Source organism: Leptonychotes weddellii, chromosome 4 (assembly GCF_054177405.1).
Source record: "Leptonychotes weddellii isolate Sample4059 chromosome 4, ASM5417740v2, whole genome shotgun sequence".
Classification (NCBI taxonomy): Eukaryota; Metazoa; Chordata; class Mammalia; order Carnivora; family Phocidae; genus Leptonychotes; species Leptonychotes weddellii.
This window is the reverse complement of record NC_138372.1, coordinates 107,499,339-107,507,240: the sequence shown is the minus strand read 5'-3', so window position 1 is coordinate 107,507,240 and position 7,902 is coordinate 107,499,339. Positions and strand designations below refer to the sequence as shown.

The window sequence follows — 7,902 nt, the reverse complement described above, 5'->3', positions numbered from 1 at the left end:
CCCCCCCCCCCCCCCCCCGCCACATCCTCCACTCAATCAGCAGCCAGAATGACTCAGTTCTGTCTGATTCAGGGGCCCAGGGAAGGATTTCAGAGTTCAGTGAGTATTGTTTGCGGGTTTTTGTTTGTAAGCAGTGGGAGAAAGTGCAGGAGGGAAAGGGGGCACCAGGAGGAGTGAGAAGGGTCACCGGAGGGAAAGCCAAGAAGAAACTCAGCAATTGCTGATCTTGGGTTCCACGGGAGAAACGATGGTTTAAGAGTGGTTTGTTAAAACAGATCTCGTATTTCAGACCACAAGATGTCCCAGTTATGAAGCTGATCCTGTTCCAGGTTGGACCAATCAGGAAAAAAAATCAATAAGAACATTTGATGCCACCAATGTGGTAAGGAGCAGGAACAATGTCAAACAGCATCTCAACCTAGGCCTCAAACATGAGCTCCTGAACAACGCGGTCTTACCAAGAGGACTTAGACCAAAATCCGGATGCTACAAAGAGCAGCCTGAAAGCTTCAGGGGTGCACTTTTGCTCCTCTCATGTGAGACTAAACTGGCACGGTGGGTGTGTGTTGATGCACAAGCCACCACAGAGAAAACTGAGGTCCCTGCCTCAGCACTGAAACACAAAGAGCGAGGCATAATGTCAATATGGCACAAACCTGTCATCAGAGCCCACACATGTATTTGTCAATAGCTTACGTCTTCTCCAAGGACTTGCAAGGAATGGTGGGTACATGAGCAAGTCATCTTGAAAAGAAGGCCCATCAGTGCCAGAAAGTGCATCACGGTAGATCTAAGGCTGATAACGCTCAGCGCAGACCTTCAGAGACAAAATATTCAGTGTCATGGTAGAAATGTCCCCCATGGCGTGATGCATCTTCTCAAGCAGAATTTTTGAAAGGTGTGTGCCTGCTCTAAGACAACCTCAGGTAAATAGGTTAATGGGGATTTTCCAAATCTCTCCAACCTCTCACAAGTGCTTTCCAGAATCTTCTCTGAGGTCCATTCAAATCTTAGCACACTTGCTAGCTACACTTCACTTCTCTCCGATCTGCTAACCCCAACCAGCGGCGTGGTATTAATTTGAAGAGAGCCTACTGATGGAATTCTCCAGTTTCCTTCATTGTTTGAAGCTGCTGACCCCCGTTTCATCTGAAGTAAAGAGATTCTTTTTTCACGTACCATTCTTGAAAGGAACCGGATCTGGACTAGTTTTGTTCTAGATGGATCTAGAGCTTTCATTCTAGGATCCAACAATTGCTGAACACGCACATTCTAATTGCGCCTATTAAGCATCCCTCCCCCATGCAATTTCACCTAATGGTTCAAAGATGGAGCCTTTGAGTTGGCTGTCTAGTAATGGTAATGGATTTGCATTGAACTCTTCATGTTCTCCCTGGTCTCCCTGGTGACCCCTGTCATTCATCTGCAAGGTGGGAAACCAAGATTGGGGTGAAGTCTGTGGCTACAGTAGTTAGTAAGGCTAATTGGCTCATGTGAGAATGAAACCTGTGGCTTGGCCTCATTAGCCCTGCATTAAATCTAACATACCAAAGTACATTTGAATGGACAATAACTCTTGCCCGGAATATATTTGTAATTTGGTAGAATTAAATAAGGTTCTAAGTGAACACTGCCCCATCTGCAAGATGTTCAGGACAAAACAGAGGAAATTAAGGGAAGATGCCAATTGATATTCTAGATTTATGAACATTAAATGCTTTTAAAGTATATCGTTTTCCTTCTGCAAATAATTTATGTTTAAACATCTCAAAACACTGCATTTTATTGTGTGTAAATTATGATCCTATTTATGTAAACACAAAAAGCTGAGGAAAAAGCTGATAAGAAATAAATCATAGTTTATGTGTTGTTATTTAGATGGCATGATTATGAGCAAATGATTTTTCCTCATCTCAGTTTTCCTAAAACATTATAGAGTGGCTACAACTACTATTTAATGGAATGAAGATATATGATCATTCTAAAAACATTTGTTAATACTCATGTACCGGGGCACCTGGGTGGCTCAGATGGTTAAGCATCTGCCTTCGGCTCGGGTCATGATCCCAGGGTCCCGGGATCGAGCCCCACATCGGGCTCCTGGCTCAGCGGGGAGCCTGCTTCTCCCTCTCACCCTGCTCATGCTCTCTCTCTCTCTCTCTCTCTGTGTCTCAAATGAATAAATAAAAAAATCTTAAAAAAAAAATACTCATGCACAGTAATCACTATTAACAAAAGTGACATGGGGGTGCCTGGGTGGTTCAGTCAGTTGAGCGTCTGCCTTCGGCTCGGGTCATGATCCTCTGGTCCTGGGATCGAGCCCCATGTTGGGCTCCCTGCTCATTGGGGCGTCTGCTTCTCCCTCTCCCCGCCCCCCACTCCTGCTCTCTCTCTCAAATAAATAAATAAAAATCTTTTAAAAAATGTTTTTAAAAAGTGACGTTAAGTACAATTCCTGTTTTCTGGGCAAACAGTGACTTGCACAAGAATTACAGAGAAGTAAAAGGAGGAAAGAAACAGTCAACCGGGGGCCCCTGGGTGGCTCAGTTGGTTAGGCGTCTGCCTTTGGCTCAGGTCATGATCTCGGGGTCCTGGGATCAAGCCCCCCGTCGGGCTCCCTGCTCAGCAGGGAGTCTGCCTCTCATACTCCCTCGGTGCCCTCCCTCTCTCTCTCTCAAACAAATAAATAAAATCTTTAAAAAAAGGAACAGTCGACTGAGAGCGAGCATTTCACAGTGGTACCTCATGCAGTTGGCTCTCCTGGAGAAGTAGCCACTGACTTTACAGAGTTGGGGACCAAAGCTCTGAGAGGACAGTTACCTGCAAACTGCCCAATATCTTCCTGGTAAAGGAGACATTCAGACAGTTTTGTGTGTCCACGCCCTTTCTTCCTGCTACACAGAACACACAGAAGCACATTTAATCGGTTAGACAGGTAGATAAATGATGTATCAACATTGTGTCTCATCAGCAGTTCTGTATTCAACAGTACAGCCATCCTGACCATTCTCCTTACCCAGAATCACCCTCCCATATACATACACACACATGCACAACATACACATACACACGTGCGTGCACCCACACAAACGCATACACATAAGCGTGCACACATATGTGCACACATGTACACACATCCACACCCATACACATCCACACACGCACACGTATACAGACACACACATTGCTGTCACTGCTTGGACCAAGGATGAGCACCTGACTCAGTCGCTATACCATTAACTTCTAAGTGCCAATCAGATACTCTCTTCTCAAGAATTTGAATAAAGAGATGTAGATATTGTGGTGAAGTCCCTAGTAAGCTTTTCAATGCAGCTGTGAAGACTTTTGGCAGGTGAGAGCAGGAGTCCACTCCAGAGAGGGCAGATATGGAGGCTGGAGGCCCCACGGCTTAGCAGAGAAGACTGGTCTACACAGAGGGGAATGCAACATCAGGGAAGGTTCAAGTGGCAAGTGGCCATGTTGCCATGTGTAGGCCAGAAGAGCTATTCCCATCCTCAGAACTTCCCTGTGACCAACACATCCCATGAAGCTCTCTGTACCCTAACAATTCCACATTTTAAGTTAGCTTGAGGGAATTTCTTTCCTTACAACCAAAAGATCTCAAGTTACAGCAGAAATAAACACACACCTTATCGGAATGATTTTCTCAAGTCTCTTCTGGCTTTCCCAGTGATGAGCAGTGTCGGCAAACTCACATCTACTTGCAAGTCTCTCAGGAACCTCCCACCTATAATGCACAAAAGCAAACCCATCCACTTCCCTTCCACACTTCCCCAAGTATTCTCAAACTCAGCAGGGTCACTAATGCCTTCCCAGCAGTTCAAGTCAGAAATCTGGGGGCTATCCCTGACCTTCCCCTCTCTGGTGCCTCCTGTATCCAACCTATTACAAATCCTCCCAGATACTGCTCAAATCTGCCCATTTCTCTGACCCTCCTCTGCCCTGCCCCTGGATCCCTCAGAATCTGGCTCCTCTCCAACTCCATTCCAATGCTAAGCCTGATCCTTACACACACACACACACACACACCAGCATCAAAACCCCTCCCATGGCTTTTGGCTTCCCTTAGCCTTTTAGGATAAAATAAAAACTCATGTACACCGTCTGCAATGCCTTGTGCATTGTACCCTCTCCAGTCTTGTCCCTCGGCATCCTGGCCATGCTCTGTCCAAGCCAAAACCCTTTCCATTCCTCAAAAATGTCGTGCTTCTCTGCCCAAAGGACTTTTGTGTACCCTCCTCCCCTCCGCGTGGAACTCTTCCTCTCCCCACTGACTCCTACTCTCCTCCTGTGTCTTAGCTTAGATTCCGTGGCCTCCACAAGGCCTCCTCTGATTCTGTAAGCTTAAGGTGAAGCATCCCTAAGATATGGTCCTGTGACCTTCTGTATCTGACTACCTGTAGCACATACTGACATTCAAGGTCATTGCCTGTTTGTATTATTTGCCTCCCCTGCTTGACCATGAACTCCAGGCAGGCATATTCCCAGTGTGGAGCCCACAGTACATGCTTGGGAAGCAGTGGAGGAATGAATGTATGAATGCCTCAAAGCGGTGCTCACGCTCAGGACAACACGTGGACATTTTCGTGAACCGGCTCTTCTACTCATTTTGTCACAGCTTGCACTTTTTTAGGATCTGGTACAAGTCCCTGAAACAGAAGTTGGGAAATGGGGCCAGAGAACAACATTAGTAGTAATATTTACTGTTACCGCTATTAGAACACCTGACATTTCCCCTCCCTTTCTACATGAGGCCCATAGCTTATACTCCAGTTAATCTGACCACACTTTGACTCTCCACGCCCTCATGGTGAGTCCTTACCCAGGACTCTCTTGGGTCTTCATGCAAATCAATCTCAGAGGCCTTTCCTGAAGTCCTTCCTCCTAACATCAAACGTAAGCCAAGAAATCTCCACTACATACGGGCAGGAGCATCTCATTAAGATGGGGAAACCAAGTTCTGGGACACTGAGGCCAAGCTAAGACACCAGGCCCTTCTCTCTCTCCCACAGGCTGCCCATGGGGCCCAAGCAGCCCACTGCAGGACACATCACAGGGGAGAACTTGGAGCTTGGGGGGCAAGTCGAGCAGCGACTAGACCACCATAGTGCAAAGTGCTCAGCAACTAGATGTGTATGTATGATGGTCTTGGAAAGGAAATAATTACAAGAGGGACATGTTGTGAATGAAGATGCTTTGGACCCAAAGTGTCAGAAGGTGGAGGCAGAAGCTGAGAGGAAGGGTATTCAGGAGAGGATGGACCCAGCATGGCTCAGAGAATGGAGTCATACATTTGCAATCTAGGAGAGGGTCTCTGATTTCGAAGGAAGATGGTAATTTGGTTTTCAGACAGATTGGGTTTGTGATGGAATCTAAGAGGAAGTGAAAGTCATAAGACGTCAGCTGCAGAAAGGGATGACAATTTGGAGGTGACCTATGTGGAGGCGATGTTTGCAGGATGGACGAGGGAGATTCTACAACATGAGCCAAATACAGGGCCAACAAGAGCTCCCCCGTTCAATCAAGAAGATCTGGGGAGACAGGGAGAAGAATCTCAAGGAGACGGAGAAAGCCAAGATGTGTGGCCATCCAGAACATAGTGTAAGGTTACAAGGGAGGAGACAGTAGGGAGTCAGTTTGCAATATTCAATGCTGATTGTATTATCTGAGACCTTATCGTCGGTTAGGCATGTTTCAAGGAACTCTTCATCAGTGATCCCATTTAATTCTTGTGGCAACTCCATGAGATGGGGGCTTATTTTACAAATGAGCTCTCTGAGGCTCTGTGAAATGGTACAACTTATCAAGGCCATATGGCCAGTAAGAGGCAGAGCTAAGATTCAAACCCATTGTCTTGGAACCCATAGCTGAATCTTGGAAGATGAAGAGGAAAATTGAATGGGGGATATATCGGTTTTCTGTGGCTCTAGGTAGCTTGACAAGACAAAACCAGTCTCTGTTCTGGATAAGAATAGCTGGAGGTTGAAAAAGATCAAAGCCTAAATACTCCTCTGACTCAGTGAGTCAAGGACAGGGAGACAAATTGGTGAGGGAAGGAGCCCGGGGCCGTGAGATTCAAGGGCCTGCTTCTCTTCAGCTGCTGCTTCTGCCTGGGCAAGAGCAAGGGAGGCTCCTCCAGAGCCTTCTCCCCGGCCTGACTGGAATCCCAGCCCCAGGGTCGCCATTCTGGGTGCTTTCCAAGAGCCCAGGAGCCAGCGAGAGCAGGCAGCGCCGAGATGGAGACCAGCTCACCCACTTCCTAGAGGCCTTGTGGCAAAAGTCCCTGCCAGCCCAGAAGAAGGTAGAGGCCCTGAGAGGAGTGGGATGTAGGGCAGACCAATCAACATCCAGACACCACCGGGGGTAGTGCTGGGGGGGGGTGGGGAACACCAGCAAAGACGGGGTAGGGAACCAAAGGACCCAATCTGCCAGTGCTTGCCCTGGATGCTGGGACAGATCAGAGGGACCTAACAAGGGACGTCCTAGGCCTCCTCAAACTTGAAGCAGATCTAGGGGGCTGGATATTGGGCCCATGGGAGAAAGGAGGGCCACTCCAGGCCTCAGGGGACTGCTTCTGGTGGGCACAAACCTCCCCTGAGGGGAAATGTCGGTCTCGCTAGACACGTCATGGGATCTCTCACCTCAAAGCTACGTCACCCAAGCCTGTCCTCACCAGTTGGCCAACTCAACAGGACGCACGCGGCTATACCTTCCCCCCCCCCTACCTTGGACACGAGTTTATGCTCCACGATAGCTGTGTCCCCGCTTGCATTCGGTCAATATGGCTGGCTTTTAAGTCTAGGCAAAGAAGCCTTGCAGATAAAGGGGACAGCATCGGACCTCTCAGCTGCTTTGTCGCTTTGCATGTGGAAGTGAGTCAGGGCAGACGCTCGCTGCAGGCAGGCTGGAAGTGAGGACAGCACCTCCTGGAGTTGTGCAAATTGCCAACTCTGACAAGCATGGAAGAATGTGCAGGTGAAGGAACCCCAGGCCTCCTCTCCACCCTATTTCTTTGGCTGAAGCAACCCATCCCAGCCTCAGGCCTTCATGAGTCTCTCTCGGCTGTCTTCCTTTTGTTCCTAGATCTCAACTCACATGTCAACTCCTCAGAGAGGCGCTCTCTCTGTCCTGTTTTATTATTTTTAAAGCACTTATCCTTATCCAAAAGTTATTTTAAAGCTATGAGCTCTACCCACCACGCCCCACTCGAATATAAGCTCCATGAAAGCATGGCTTTGGAGTGTCTTGCTTCCTCCTGTGTCCTCCTCACCTAGGAAAGGACCTGGCTTTTACTGAGGCTTCTCAGTAAATGTGTGTCAAATGGAATCCATTTGAGGGGTGCCTAGATGGTGCAGTCAGCATCTGACTCTTGGTTTTGGCTCAGGTCGTGATCTTAGGGTCATGGGATCGAGCCCCATGTCGGGCTCCACGCTCAGCTGGGAGCCTGCTTGAGACTCTGTCTCCCTCTGCCCCTCCCCACCGCGCTCTCTCTCTCTCTCTCTCAAATAACTAAATCTTGGGGAAAAAAAGTGGAGGTGACCAAATATTTAAAATGATTTTATTATAAGCAATTAAAATGTAGTTACAAATCATTATTTCTGCACATCCCCCAAAACGATCGTCTGTTTTCTCCCTAATGGTTTGCCTCTTTCCTTTCAACCTGCCAGATACTACACTGGGAATGTTGGGAATACGCATCAACCCCCAATGGTTTCAGGGAACCTATGACTTTAAAAAGACGGTCATCACTGAAGATTGTATAAAACACGCTGTAAAAGGAAAATCTCCAAAGGAGATAAAGGGCATCAGGAGTAGGGCGTCTCCTTTTTATGAACAGTTCCTAGGTGTTGCCTGGCCAGCAGCTCCAACCCCCACCCCCCC

At 47.8% G+C, this 7,902-nt stretch overlaps 1 long non-coding RNA gene across 8 annotated transcripts in view; it reads right to left on the bottom strand.

The window, feature by feature from the left end:
* LOC115939538 (uncharacterized) overlaps window positions 1–7,902 on the bottom strand; it is a 47,024-nt gene that overhangs the window by 35,832 nt on the left and 3,290 nt on the right. For 3 of the 8 annotated variants that reach the window (XR_014144188.1, XR_014144190.1, XR_014144189.1), the window contains exons 2-5: window positions 3,650–4,670; window positions 2,821–2,894; window positions 2,010–2,170; window positions 697–817 (exon numbers count right to left, since the gene is read on the bottom strand). This is a non-coding gene — a long non-coding RNA (uncharacterized LOC115939538). Of the gene's footprint in view, window positions 1–696; window positions 818–2,009; window positions 2,171–2,820; window positions 2,895–3,649; window positions 4,671–6,746; window positions 7,880–7,902 lie in introns of those variants that run through there. The other 5 variants (XR_014144186.1, XR_014144184.1, XR_014144185.1 and 2 more) reach the window with 5 other exon arrangements.